This window comes from Protopterus annectens, chromosome 5.part0, assembly GCF_019279795.1.
Source record: "Protopterus annectens isolate FY-2018-M chromosome 5.part0, PAN1.0, whole genome shotgun sequence".
Taxonomy (NCBI): Eukaryota; Metazoa; Chordata; order Ceratodontiformes; family Protopteridae; genus Protopterus; species Protopterus annectens.
This window is the reverse complement of record NC_056735.1, coordinates 1,814,290,346-1,814,304,227: the sequence shown is the minus strand read 5'-3', so window position 1 is coordinate 1,814,304,227 and position 13,882 is coordinate 1,814,290,346.

Here is a 13,882-nt window from a genome sequence, read left to right as displayed (position 1 = left end):
AAATCAAGGTGGACTAACCTCAAACAGTCATTAAGAGGATGGGAGGTACAAACACTCTGGATACACCCCCTCAAGGTGAGATCAGGAACAAGGTTCAACCGAGCTTTTATTCTGCCAGAACTACAGTCAGTGAACCAGACTGAGGTGAATTTCTTGTTAACCTAGGAAGATCCGCATCCCATCAATAACCATGATATTAATTTACTTCTAACAGTTCTAGGTAGGTCTCAACTAGTCTTCTGAATAAAGTTTCCATCTCGGACCACAAATGGGGCAATCCACACATTGCCATGGGGAGTTTCTTTTCGCCACGTGGACCAGGACAGGATTCAGATAAGTTTAAAAAGTGAAAAGGAATTTAGCAGAAAATGCATGCAGATGCAGAAACGTTTTCAGAAGATAGCAAGGATCAAGATCTAAACAGTCTGATCAACAACAAAAGAAGGAAAGAATGAAAAGAAAAGAAAAGAAAAGAATTGGTGTTACTTGTACAATTTAATTATGTCTGCAATACAAAACGAAACAACCCTTGCAAGTACGGCAACTGCACGGCCTCAAAAAGGATAAGTCTAAGTCAAAAAACAAAAGGCCAGCAGACTGTGGTATGTAAATGCTTTATTAAAGCATGTAGGAATAGAACAGTAATAAACTGGTTTTGGCTAAATAAATTAAATAGCCTTCATCAGTGTCAATAAAAAACACATTGAAATTCAATGCCCTTTTATAGCATAAGATAGAAACAAAATTAAAGCTCATTGGCTCTTCATAGATTCTCATTTAGACCCAGTGGGAATAGACCAACCCAGCTTAATGATCCACTTATTTTCTTTAGTATTTAATATAAAATGCCATCCAGCTTTATTTGTCCTATTTCCCACAATCCTATCTATGATAATAAATCTAAAGTTTGCATTCTTGTGTGCCATTGAATGTTTATATAAAGCATTACTTGTTTTTTTTTGGTCCTAATATCACTACAGTGTTCAGATATGCGTAATCTCAAGGTTCTCAAAGTTTGTCCAATGTAAAAGACTGAAAAGGTGCATGTTGCAAGATAAATCTCCCAATCAGTTCCACAATTAGCATAAAAATTGATATCATAAACAATGCATGTGTTCCTTCTGGTGAATTGTTTAGATTTCATCAACCTATGACAATGTGTACAGTGTCCACAAGGGACACAACCAAAAAGTAAATCACCTGTCAGAGTTTTTTGACTGGGATCCTGAGTATGTCTGGAGCCATGTTTAAAATGATTAAAATATGATCCAAGAGTCCTTCCCCATCGGAAGGAGAAAAGACATCAAACCTTAAGAAACTCTGATAACTTGGTGTCTGCTAAGAGAATATTCCAATGTCTTTGAACACTATCCAGTAACATGTTGGTATTTCTCCCATAAGTGGTTACAAAATGAATATTCGAGTCGCTCCCCTGTTTTTTATCTTTGTACTTCAATAGGTCCTTCCTGTCTAGTGCTGAGACCTAATTACTGGCAGTAAGAATATTACCAATTTTATAACCCCTGTTTTTGAACCTCTTAGTCAGGTCCTCTTTGAAATGTTCATAAGTGGCTGGGTGTGAGCAGATACGCTTCATCTGAAGAAATTGAGATTTGGGTATGTTCTTTGTAATATGGGGTGGATGGAAACTGGATGCATGTAGCAGGGAATTATACTGTGGGTACTTGCAATAAACCTCTGTATCTAGAGTATGATCAGTGTTTCTGATAACTAACACATCCAAAAAAGTTATTTTTTGGGCATCATTGTTAACTGTAAATTGCATTCCCCACTTGCTGCTATTTAAGTATTCCACAAACTCCGGAAGATATTCAATGTCAGCTCTCCACACCATCCAGCAGTCATCCAAATAATGCCTCCATATGTCAGTTTCTTCTAAGTATATATTATGGCTAGTATCATAAATGAAATGTTCTTCTAAAAAGGCCATGAAAATATCGGCATAAATGGGGGCAGAAGATGGCCCCAAAAGTGCACCCTGAACCTGCCAGTAGCATTTGTTTTGATAGTAAAAAACATTTTTGGTCAGAACATGTTCTGCTAGACAGATAAAAAAGGTATTGAACCCTGGTGGATAAAGTTTGGATCTATGTAACTAATATTCAAGGGCCTGTAACCCAGCCCAATGAAGAATATTGGTATACAAAACAGATACATCCAGAGTGCATAACAACCAACCTGGTTCCAATTGCATGTCCGAGATTATTTGTAAAAATTCAGTAGTATCTTGGACCCTGGACCGAACCCATTTTAGTAAAGGTTGTAAATGTTTCATCAAAAATTGAGAGAGTGGTTCTGTAATAGAGCCATTCCTTGACACAACGGGTCTTCCCGGGGGATGATTAAGGTCTTTATGTATTTTTGGAAGTAAGTACAGATATTGGCTACAGGGATCAGACACTGTCAAATTATATAAAACTGAGTCAGATATGATACCCTCCTCCTTGGCAGACAAAAGAAATTCATCAATTTGTTTCTTAAAACTAAAACTGGGATCTAGAGGCATATGCATATAATGACGCCCATCATTCAATTGCCTTTCTGCTTCAGCATTATATTGCAACCAGTCCATAACAACCACCGCCCCTCCCTTGTCCGCAGGTAAAATTACCAAATTTTTATTATTTTCAAGTTCCTGTATAGCCTGTTGTTTGATCTTTGAGATGTTAGGCTTAATCCCAGATTCCCTAAAATGAAAATGTAGATCTTTAAGAATGCATGTTTGAAACATCTGGACATTGTGATGCATGGGAGGTACGAAATTAGATTTGTGGTATTTGAATGCATCATCTTCCCCAGAATAGGTAAATGATTGAAAATGCAAATTCAAATTTAGCAGATGACAAAAGGATGTAACATCCTGTGAGAGTCCTCGGAAGCAAAGAAACCAGGTACAAAATTTAACCCTTTAACAATTGAATTTGAGTTTGTGACAAAGATTATGAGATTATGATGAAATGTTTAACACATTGTTACTTCCAACTATTTCTGTATCATGAGTCTGAGTAGGCCCTCTATGCTGTCTTCCCTTGGTGTGTTTTCTCCCAGCTCTCCTTGTCCTGCCCCTAAAGGGTTTTGTGAATTACTGTGTTTGGACACAGGAGAATCTGTGGTATGCTGTATATCTAGGTCTGTAACTGAAGAGGTGTCATCCCCAGATGTCCCATTATGAGATGATATAGATTTCTTAAGAATCCAGAGTGCATAACAACTAACCTGGTTCCAATTGCATGTCTGAGATTATTTGTAAAAATTCAGTAGTATCTTGGACCCTGGACTGAACCCATTTTAGTAAAGGCTGTAAATGTTTCATCAAAAATCTTCTTAAGAAGAAGAAACTTTGTGCATTTTTCTCCTAAGTATGGAGAACGTCAACATCTGTGCAGTAACTGAAACCTGGTTCAAGGCTCCAGAAACCACTCCAGCACTACTGGGCTACAACTCATACCACATATTTCGGCCACAGAACAGGGACCGAAACACAAAAGGAGGGGGTGTGTCCATATTCATCAAGGATACTCACACCTCCAGGTTAGTGGCGCAGCATGATACCTCTAAGATCATCCATGTGCAACTAACATCGGGCAGATCTGCAATGCAAATTGTGGCCTGCTACAGATCATCCTCCATGACCCAGGACCACCACTCTGTCTTTATGGAGACACTGAAAAACATGAAGGTCCTACCAAACACCCTGATATTGGGCAATTTCAATTACCCTACCATTAACTGGGAAAACTACTTGAGTTCAAACTCCTAGGCTCAGAGCTTCCTGAAATTTATCAACTCAAATGCCCTGGATCAGCTGGTAAACTCTCCTACCAGAAGCCACAACATATTGGACCTGGTCATCACCAACATGGGCGACAGGTGTTCCATACCGGAGGTCAACCCATCACTGGTTAGATCAGACCATAAACTAATCACCCTGGGTGTCCACACCCCACCACCACCCCCAACCAAGGAAACCACAGTGAAAAACTTTTCTAAAGCAAACTTCACCTTACTTAAGGCAGAGGTGGTAAGTTTCACAGCCCCCACGCTAAAGGATAACACTGCCCAAGATGCAGAATCCTTTACAATTGCACTCTATGAGCACCTACAAGGATGCATGGATGATGCCATCCCTAGCAAGACCAAGACTCACTCTCCTAAGAGAAGGAAACTAGACTGGTGGAACCCTGCCGTAAACAGGTTATACAACAGAAGGCGGAAACTAGTTCAGAAAAAAAGCAAATCCCAAGAAGGAAAGGCATCCCTGATCAGTATCAGTAAGAAACTAAGGTCCCTCATAAAATCATCCAAGGCTAACTTCGAAAGAAAAATAGCCAAGGATTCGAAAGATAACCACAAAGCCTTCTTTAGCTATGTCAAGAATCTAAGTGGCAACTTGCAGATATGCTCTGAGCTAGTGCAAAATAGTACAAAATATACTGAACCTACTGATATTGCCAACATCCTGGCAGATAAATTCAGTGCAAACTTCACCTCCCTCTCACCTTCAAAAGGGCCCACAACAATACCGGAAAAATGTAGTGTCCTGGAAATCACAGAAGCACAGGTGAAAACAGCCGTTTCAAAAGCCAAAAACACAGCATCAATGGGGCCAGATGGTGTCCCAGGCTGCGTCTTGCATGAACTACAGAATGAACTAACCTCCCACCTAAACACGCTGTTCAACCTCAGCCTCTCCACAGGCTATGTGCCCATAGAATGGTACACAGCAACAGTTATTCTGCTCCACAAAGGAGGGGCCACAACTGACCTAGGTAACTATCGCCCCATAAGCCTGACTAGCCTGGTCTGCAAGGCTATGGAATGCATCATCATGGAACTCATTAACAAAGACACTGGGAATTTCCAAACACTTGACCCAACCCAGTTCGGCTTTGTTAAGGGCAGATCATGCCTACTAAACCTGGCTGACTTCTTCAAGACAGTCACCAAAGCCATAGACGAGGGAAAGGTGGTTCACACAGCCTTCTTTGATCCCGCCAAGGTGTTCAACACCATTCCTCACTCAGGTATTATAGAAAAACTCACCAGCCTGAACATAAACCCCTATGTCACAAGATGGGTTGCAAACTGGCTTAGAGACAGAACTCACATGGTAAGAATAGTGGGCTCCAGATCTGACTCTAATCCAGTCACAAGTGGTGTCCCACAAGGCTCGGTCCTGGGACCCCTACTGTTCGGCATATATTTCTCAGAAGTACAGGCAAACACAGGAGGACTATGGCTAACCAAGTTCGCCGATGACTGCAAACTGGGAGCCATAATTGACTCTCCGGCTGACACGGACATCCTTCAAAAAGGCCTTACTGAGACAGACACCAGGTGTCAAAGTCATGGCCTCAAGCTAAATGCCAAAAAATGCATAGTCATCCCATTTGGGAAAAACAAAACACCCACAATTACCACATAGGCGGCAGCCCCCTTGATACAGAAGAGGTAATAAGAGATCTGGGGACCCAGGTAGATAGTAATCTCTCCTTTGACAATCATATTGCCAAAGTAGTTAGGAAATCCTTCTATGTGGCCCATCTAATTACTAAGGGGTTCGCATCTAGAAATAAAGAGGTTATTAGTGCCCCTCTACTCGTCACTCATCAGACCCATTATAGAGTACAATGCCCCATTTGGGATGTACCTCACAAGACACTTCCAACAGCTGGAAAGACCACAAAAAAACACCTCACCAAGAGGATCACTGGCCTCAAACATATGTCTTATGCAGCCCGACTGAAGATACTCCGGCTGTACTCAGTGGCATATCGCTTACTCTGAGGTGATCTCTGCCTAACTTACAAAGCCATGTCTAACTCAGAATTGATGGACATGCTCCACCTAAAGAAATCCAAGTCACTGCGAACCACGCGCTCTAGTGAGCTAAACCTTATCACAATAATAAATAGAACATGCTGGAGGGATAGATTCCTGTCACAGAGACTCCCCATGCTTTGGAACAAAATTCCTAACTACATTAGGCAGAGCCTCTCACTAACACTCTTCAAAAGAAGCCTTGACGAGTGGATGGGCAACAGAAAATACACCCCTGGGATAATTTCATTGGCTCTTTGACAGAGGCTCAGTTAATTAATCAATGGGGCGGCGAAAGCCGATACACTCTGGCTAGGCTTAAAAATGACCTCGGGCAGATAGCCTAGTGCCTACCTATGAACCTATGAACCTATAATGGACCTAGGTCATTTGCTTTTGAAAATTGTCTTGTTCCCATTCTCAAATTTAACATGTTTATTTGTACTAAAGGGATTACCCCTATCATAGTCTCCCATATCTCTGTGAAACTTGTGCATTTTTCTCTCCTTGAGCTGGTGTTCTAAATTGAGTAATTGTTGACTCAATTTGTTTAAACATGTAGTATAAGAGGATTGACCTTCAAACTTCTTTGTTTCCTCACACATCTTAGCTACCTCAGATATACCCATATCAATAGAGCAATCATAGTAAGCGGCCAATACCTCAACAAACCCCATTGAGGCTTTTTGCTGGGCTATAGCCCATTGTTCAGCCAATTCTGTGTCCATATGTGCTAACATAGGTTGGGTGCATACTCTAAAGCCTCTGGGTGAGATTTCCCTGGCTTGATAAGCCTTGAAAAGTTTGAGATGCCAGACATTGATCCATAGGGTCCCCATACATTTAGTCAGTTTTTGAAAAATGGGAAATACACATATTCTCTGGTTCCAGTGGGTCCAACCCAATGTTCATGCTACTAGTGGGCCTCAAACCAAAAATTCCCAGTTCATCCTTGTCTGTGATAATCCATGTAGGATCTTAAGTCAAATCCATTTGGTCATTGTCTGGTCAATTATAACTTGCAAAATATATATATATATATATGTAACTCCAATCCTATTTAGATACAGTTAGTACCAAGAAATGATGGTATATAGTCCCAATAGGGAAGGCTTGAAAGTGCTCAGATATCTATACCAAAATGGTAATCCCAATATACCAAATATTAAAATAAACCACTGGCATTTGTAGACAGTCCAACACTGCTGTTACCCTATAGCCAAATTCAAGGGAATAATGACAGCCAGAGCATATCACCTGAACAGGTCAACAGATATAAAAAGCAAAAATTCAACAGCAATGTTCCTTCCTGTTTCCGGTAGAATGTTTATATCCTTTCTTAATTTAGTTACTCAAAAGCAAAAGCAAGTTCTCAGGGATGAACAATAATAGCCCTTGCTTAGCTTCTCCTTAACCATATATGTTCGTGTGTCAAGAAAACACTTATGCGCAGTGCTACATTCCCCTGTATAAACTTGTAATTAAACATAAATTAAATAGTGTCAGGCTTACTACAAAGGCCATAGGTGTGTAGCACAACACTAATCCCCCAACAACAATATATATCTGAGCCCATGCAATAAATCCCCTATGTAGATACAAAGATGACTAAACAAACACACTAATTATAATGGTACCCTGAATACAGTCTTGTTGACTGTATAATTACATATATTTGATTGCAACTACTACAATGCAATAAGTAAAAAATGCACCAACACTTCTTTAAGATATTAATATAACTGCCAAAAAACAGCAATAATAATATTGACCACCAGGGACCATGTACAAGTGAAAAAATAGTTTCAAAACTGAAAAGCAACTAAGTGGACTAAATATAAAAAGTTAAATGTCCAAATGTAAAATTTGAATCATCGGCCCAAAATCCTAAAAATGGAAATGATGTTGCTAATTTTCAGTTCACAAATGGGCCAAAATGATAGCCTGCATAAGCCCAAACCACCGTATAATCACACTAATTGTATTCCGGCCACTTGTACTTACAATAAATAAATTCGTTGAACAGAAAAAATTATGTATATAATGGAATGAGACTATAACATCAAAGTGAGTTCCAGCCTGCTCACCACCCAATATATGTCCTGTTCGCATATAACACTTATTCATATGAGTTTCAACACAGCAAAAATGGCTGACAACGCTATTGAGTTTCACAAACAGAACCACTCTGCTAATTGAGTTGCCCTAAATAAAGGCCCAAACCTGTACAGAAAAAGTAAAAACTTTCCTATATCATAAGTCCCAAACTGGAATGTGCTGTAAACACAATAGGTCAATGAAATGGTCTGTTTCTGAGTTGTAATAATCCGACAAGAAATACATACAAAAATGCCCCCAAAGTCAAAAATTATTCTGGAGTAACCCAAGAGGTCCAAAACATTTCTAATGGTACCATTGCTATAACAGAAAATCCAAGCTGAAAGCTGAGCCACTTGTATATGCAAAAACAGATATAAAAATGTATATAACGGAATGAGACTCTAACATCAAAATGTGTTCCAGCCTGCTCACAATCCATTGTATAACTTATTTGCATATAACACTTACTCATATATGAATTTCAACACAGCAGTAATGTCTGACAACACTATTGAGGTTCACAAACACAACCACTCTGCTAACTGAGTTGCCCTAAATAAAGGCCCAAACCTGTACAAAAAAAGCAAAACCTTCCTGTATTATAAGTCCCAAACCGGAATGTGTCGTAAACATAATAGTCCAATCATGGGTCGGTGGAATAGCCCGTTTCTGAGTTGTAACAATCCGACAAGTAATGCGTACAAAAATACCTCCAAGTAAAAAATAATTCTGGAGAATATGTGTATTTCCCATTTTCAAAAACTGACTAAATGTATAAGGACCCTACGGACCGATGTCTGGCATCTCAAACTTTTCAAGACTTATCAAGCCAAAGGAATCTCACACAGAGGCCTTAGAGTATGCACCCAACCTTTGGTAGTGCATATGGACACAGAATTGGCTGAACAATGGGCTCTAGCCCAACAAAAAGCCTCAATGAGGTTTGTTGAGGTATTGGCCGCTTACTATGATCACTCTATTGATATGGGTATATCTGAGGCAGCTAAGATGTATGAGGAAACAAAAAAGTTTGAAGGCCAATCCTCTTATACTACATGTTTAAACAAATTGAATCAAGAATTACTCAGTTTAGAACACCAGCTCAAGGAGAGCAAAATGCACAGGTTTCACAGAGATATCGGAGACCATGATAGGGATAATCCCTTTAGTAAAAATAAACATGTTAAATTTGAGAATGGGAACAAAAAAATTCTCAAACACAGCCTAGGTCCATTCTTAAGAAATCTATATCATCTCATAATGGGACATAGAGGGATGACTCCTCTTCAGTTACAGACCTAGATATACAGTATACCACAGATTCTCCTGTGTCCAAATGCAGTAATTCACAAAACCCTTTAGGGGCAGGACAAGGAGAGCTGGGAGAAAACACACCAAGGGAAGACAGCATAGAGGGTCTACTCAGACTCATGATACAGAAATAGTTGGAAGTAACAATGTGTTAAACATTTCATCATAATCTCATAATCTTTGTCACAAACTCAAATTCAATTGTTAAAGGGTTAAATTTTTTACCTGGTTTATTTGCTTCTGAGGAATCTCTTGCACAGGATGTTACATCCTTTTGTCATCTGCTAAATTTGAATTTACATTTTCAATCATTTACCAATTCTGGGGAAGATGATGCATTCAAATATCACAAATCTAATTACGTACCTCCCATGCATCACAATGTCCAGATGTTTCAAACATGCATTCTTAAAGATCTACATTTTCATTTTAGGGAATCAGGGATTAAGCCTAACAACCTCTCAAAGATCAAACAACAGGCTATACAGGATCTTGAAAATAATAAAAATTTGGTAAATTTACCTGCGGACAAGGGAGGGGCGGTGGTTGTTATGGACTGGGTACAATATAATGCTGAAGCAAAAAGACAATTGAATGATGGGCATCATTATATACATATGCCTCTAGATCCCAGTTTTAGTTTTAAGAAACAAATTGATGAACTTCAACCAAGTAGCGTTCCAGGAACCAACCAATAAATCACAAAAGAAGTAATCCAGAAGCGCAGAAATGCAAACACTATATTATCCACTAGAAAAAATAAGTCTTGGGTATCACAAAATAGTACTTTAATAAAAAAAAGATTAAGTGCTTTCATCAACCAAACTGTTGACTTCTTCAGAATACAGCGTTAATACAATCAGACCCTTAAATATCTTTGCCTTTTGGCGCCAATGTATAATTAGCCAATTAACAACCAATAAAATCTTGTTTAAAGTGATACCCTATCTATTCATCTAAACACAATTCAAAATAAAACATTCTTTAAATATTAAATACAATAAAATCACATTTAAAACTCATGGTACAGAGCATATTGTATGTACAACCAATGCCCTCCTGAGACCTCTAGTTTAACAACGTGCCACTAATACAGGCTTGATGGGTATACTATCATTCAAGCCGGGATAAGTAGTGGCGCCTAAAAGCAACTGCCACTTGACTTCTTTCTCCCCTAATAAGGCCTTAATGTTACCTCCCCACAGATCACTGTGTACCTGTTCCAATAAGGCAAACATAAAGCTATGGTTTTCTCCTTTACTAGCTATATGTCTGTAAAGGGCATTGTTAACATCCCCCTTTTTAATGTTGTATATTTGTTCATATATTCTGTTCTTGAACATTCTTTCTGTTTTCCCAGTGTAATACCCTGAACATAACATACATTTAGCCAAATATACTATATATGTACTGTAACAATTTCCATTAATAAACTTAACTTTAGTTTTGTTATAGTTATCAAGTGTAATACTGTCTAATTCTGATATGTATTTACAATAGTTGCAATTTCCACACTTCCGTGTGTCCTCATTTGTTGTTTCCTCATGTAGTCATTACTTCTCTCCAAACTGCACTTAATGTTCCTGTCCATCTTGTATACAAAACTCGGTACCTCTTCTATAACTTGGCTGATATCATCTGAACAACTCTATCAATACTGATCATACTCTAGATACAGAGGTTTATCGCAAGTACCCACAGTATAATTCTCTACTACATGCATCCAGTTTCTATCCACTACACATTACAAAGAACATACCCAAATCTTAATTTCTTCAGATGAAGCGTATCTGCTCACACCCAGCCACTTATGAACATTTCAAAGAGGACCAGACTAAGAGGTTCAAAAACAGGGGTTATAAAATTGGTACTATTCTTACTGCCAGTAATTGGGTCTCAGCACTAGACAGGAAGGACCTATTCAAGTACAAAGATAAAAAACAGGGGAGTGACTCGAATATTCATTTTGTAACCACTTATGGGAGAAATACCAATATGTTACTGGATAGTGTTCAAAGACATTGGAATATTCAGCAGACAGTAAAGGACAGATTATTATCCCAGGGATAAAAATTCAAAGGGGGATATTCCAGGGCGACTCTCTGTCACTCTTGTTATTCTGCCTTGCCATTAACCCATTAAGCTGCTTACTTAACAGCCTAGGCCATGGCTACAATTTGGCTTCTAGAAAACAACAAAGTCTAATGACTTTTCATCTTCTCTTTGTTGATGATTTAAAACTGTATAGCTCATCAGATGAGGAACTAAAACACAGCTGCAGGTTGTCAAAACTTTTTCAGATGATATCGGAATGTCATTTGGTCTTGATAGATGTGCAAAAGCAACCTTTAAAAAAGGAAAATTGCAGCACCAGGAAAACATCAGTTTGGGACAAGAACGTGATATAAAAGAACTTGAGCAAGAGGGGGTGTATAAATACATGGGAATTGATGAAGGATCAGCAATAAAACATGAACAAATGTGAATAAGGCTTAGTAAGGAGTACTTTAGAAGACTTAAATTAATCCTAAAAACAGCATTGACACCTAGGAACAAGATCCAAGCTATAAATCAATTTGCTCTTCCTGTCCTAACTTATAGTTTTGGAGTGATTGACTGGCCCCAAAAAGTGTTGGATAGATTGGATATCAAAACAAGAAGGATGCTTCATGTTCACTAAATGATTTATAAAAATCAGTGTATACCAAGATTGTGGAGTCTGCATGTCCTCCCTGTGGTTGCGTGGGTTTCCTCCGGGTTCTCCGGTTTCCTCCCACATCCCAAAGACATGCTGTAGGTGGATTGGACATGCTAAAGTGGCCCTAGGTGTGAGCACGCATATGTGTGTGCCTTCTGTGGAAGGTTGGGTGCCGGACTGGCAACTCGACACCGTAAAACTCCACTGCCAATCATGAGTGGACAGGGATCCACTGTGGCGACCCCTAACTGGGAAAAAGCCGAAAAAAGAAGAAGAAGAAGTGCATACCAAGATTATATATCCCCCGTTCTGAAGGAGGGATGGCCCTCCTTGAAATTGATTACATGTATAGATCTGCAATCATGGGACTCCACACATATCTATTGACCTCACAAGATCCAAACGTGGTGAATGTTTTGAAACATGAGGAGAATAAATCTAAGATGACATCTCTGCTTAATTTAGCAGAAGCATATCGACATCAAGCAGGAATGGAAATCAAACCAGAAGTGGATAAAAAACAGACAGCAACTGAATGAGCTAAAAAAGAAAAGAAAGAATATAAGGTGAAGGATCAGATGAGAAGGCAAGAAATGTGGAAAAAACATAAATATAGTTGCAAGTATAAAAAACTTCTGGAAGAACCTCATGTTGATGAAGAACAAATGCAGGAATGGTTAAGAGGTGAATTTACATCAAGAAATAAAAGGTTAATACTGGCAGCCCAAGACAGTGAGCTGCGTACATGCTGGTTTACTAAGTCCATTGAACATGTGGGAGAAACAGACATATGTAGGTTTTGCAGAACCAAACTGGAAACAGTTACACACCTTATTGCTGCTTGTGAAGCTCTAATGGCAGAGGAACTGTATACTGAAAGGCACAATAATGTGGCAAGATTGTTACACTGGAGATTGTACAAACATTATGGTATCAAAGTGGCTGAAAAACATTGGAAACGAGCCACAGAGAATCATAGAAAATTATGAAGTTTACATCACATGGGATCACCCAATACCAACAGTCCAAAAGATAGATGCTAGAAAACCGGACATAGCGATCCAAGAAAAGAAGACAAAAGTAGCATTGATCATTGAAATTGCCACACCTAGTGACTATAGTGTCTTGCGTACAGAGAGACACAAAGTCATAAAATACCTTGATCTGCAGGCAGAAATGAGAGCCATGTGGAAGAAAGATACCCAGACAGTTACAATAGTAGTAGGAGCAACTGGTCTTATAAAAAAGAATTTACAATCATATTTAGATATGTTACCAATTCATGTAACACTGTATGAATTGCAGAAGGAGTCATTGCCGGGCACATTGCGGGTACTGCGAAGAGCACTTTTGGCTAAAATCAAAGAGTGAAATAATACTAATTTCATGAGCTTTAATCGTGCTCTGACTTAGGAATGGGGTTCATTCCCATCATGGTATTAGAAACCCAAAAGACATGGAGAAATAAAAAAAAAGACAGCGAGTTATCAGAGTTTCTTAAGGACAGATTTCTTTTCTCCTTCCAAAGGGGGAGGACTCTTGGATCACATTTTAATCATTTTAAACATGGCTCTAGACATACTCAGGATCCCATTCAAAGAACTCCGACAGGTGATTTACTTTTTGGTTGTGTCCCTTGTGGACACTATACACATTGTCATAGGTTGATGAAATCTAAACAATTCACCAGGAGGAACACAGGCATTGTTTATGATATCAGGTTTTATGTTAATTGTGAACTGATTGGGTGATTTATCATGTGACATGCATCTGCTCAGCCTTTTGCACTGGGCAAACTTCGAAACCCTTGAGATTATGCATATCTGAACACTGAAGTGATATTGGGACCAAAAAAACAAGTAAATCATTGTATAAACATTCAGTGGCACACAAGAATGCAAGCTTTAGATTTATTATCATAGATAGGATTGT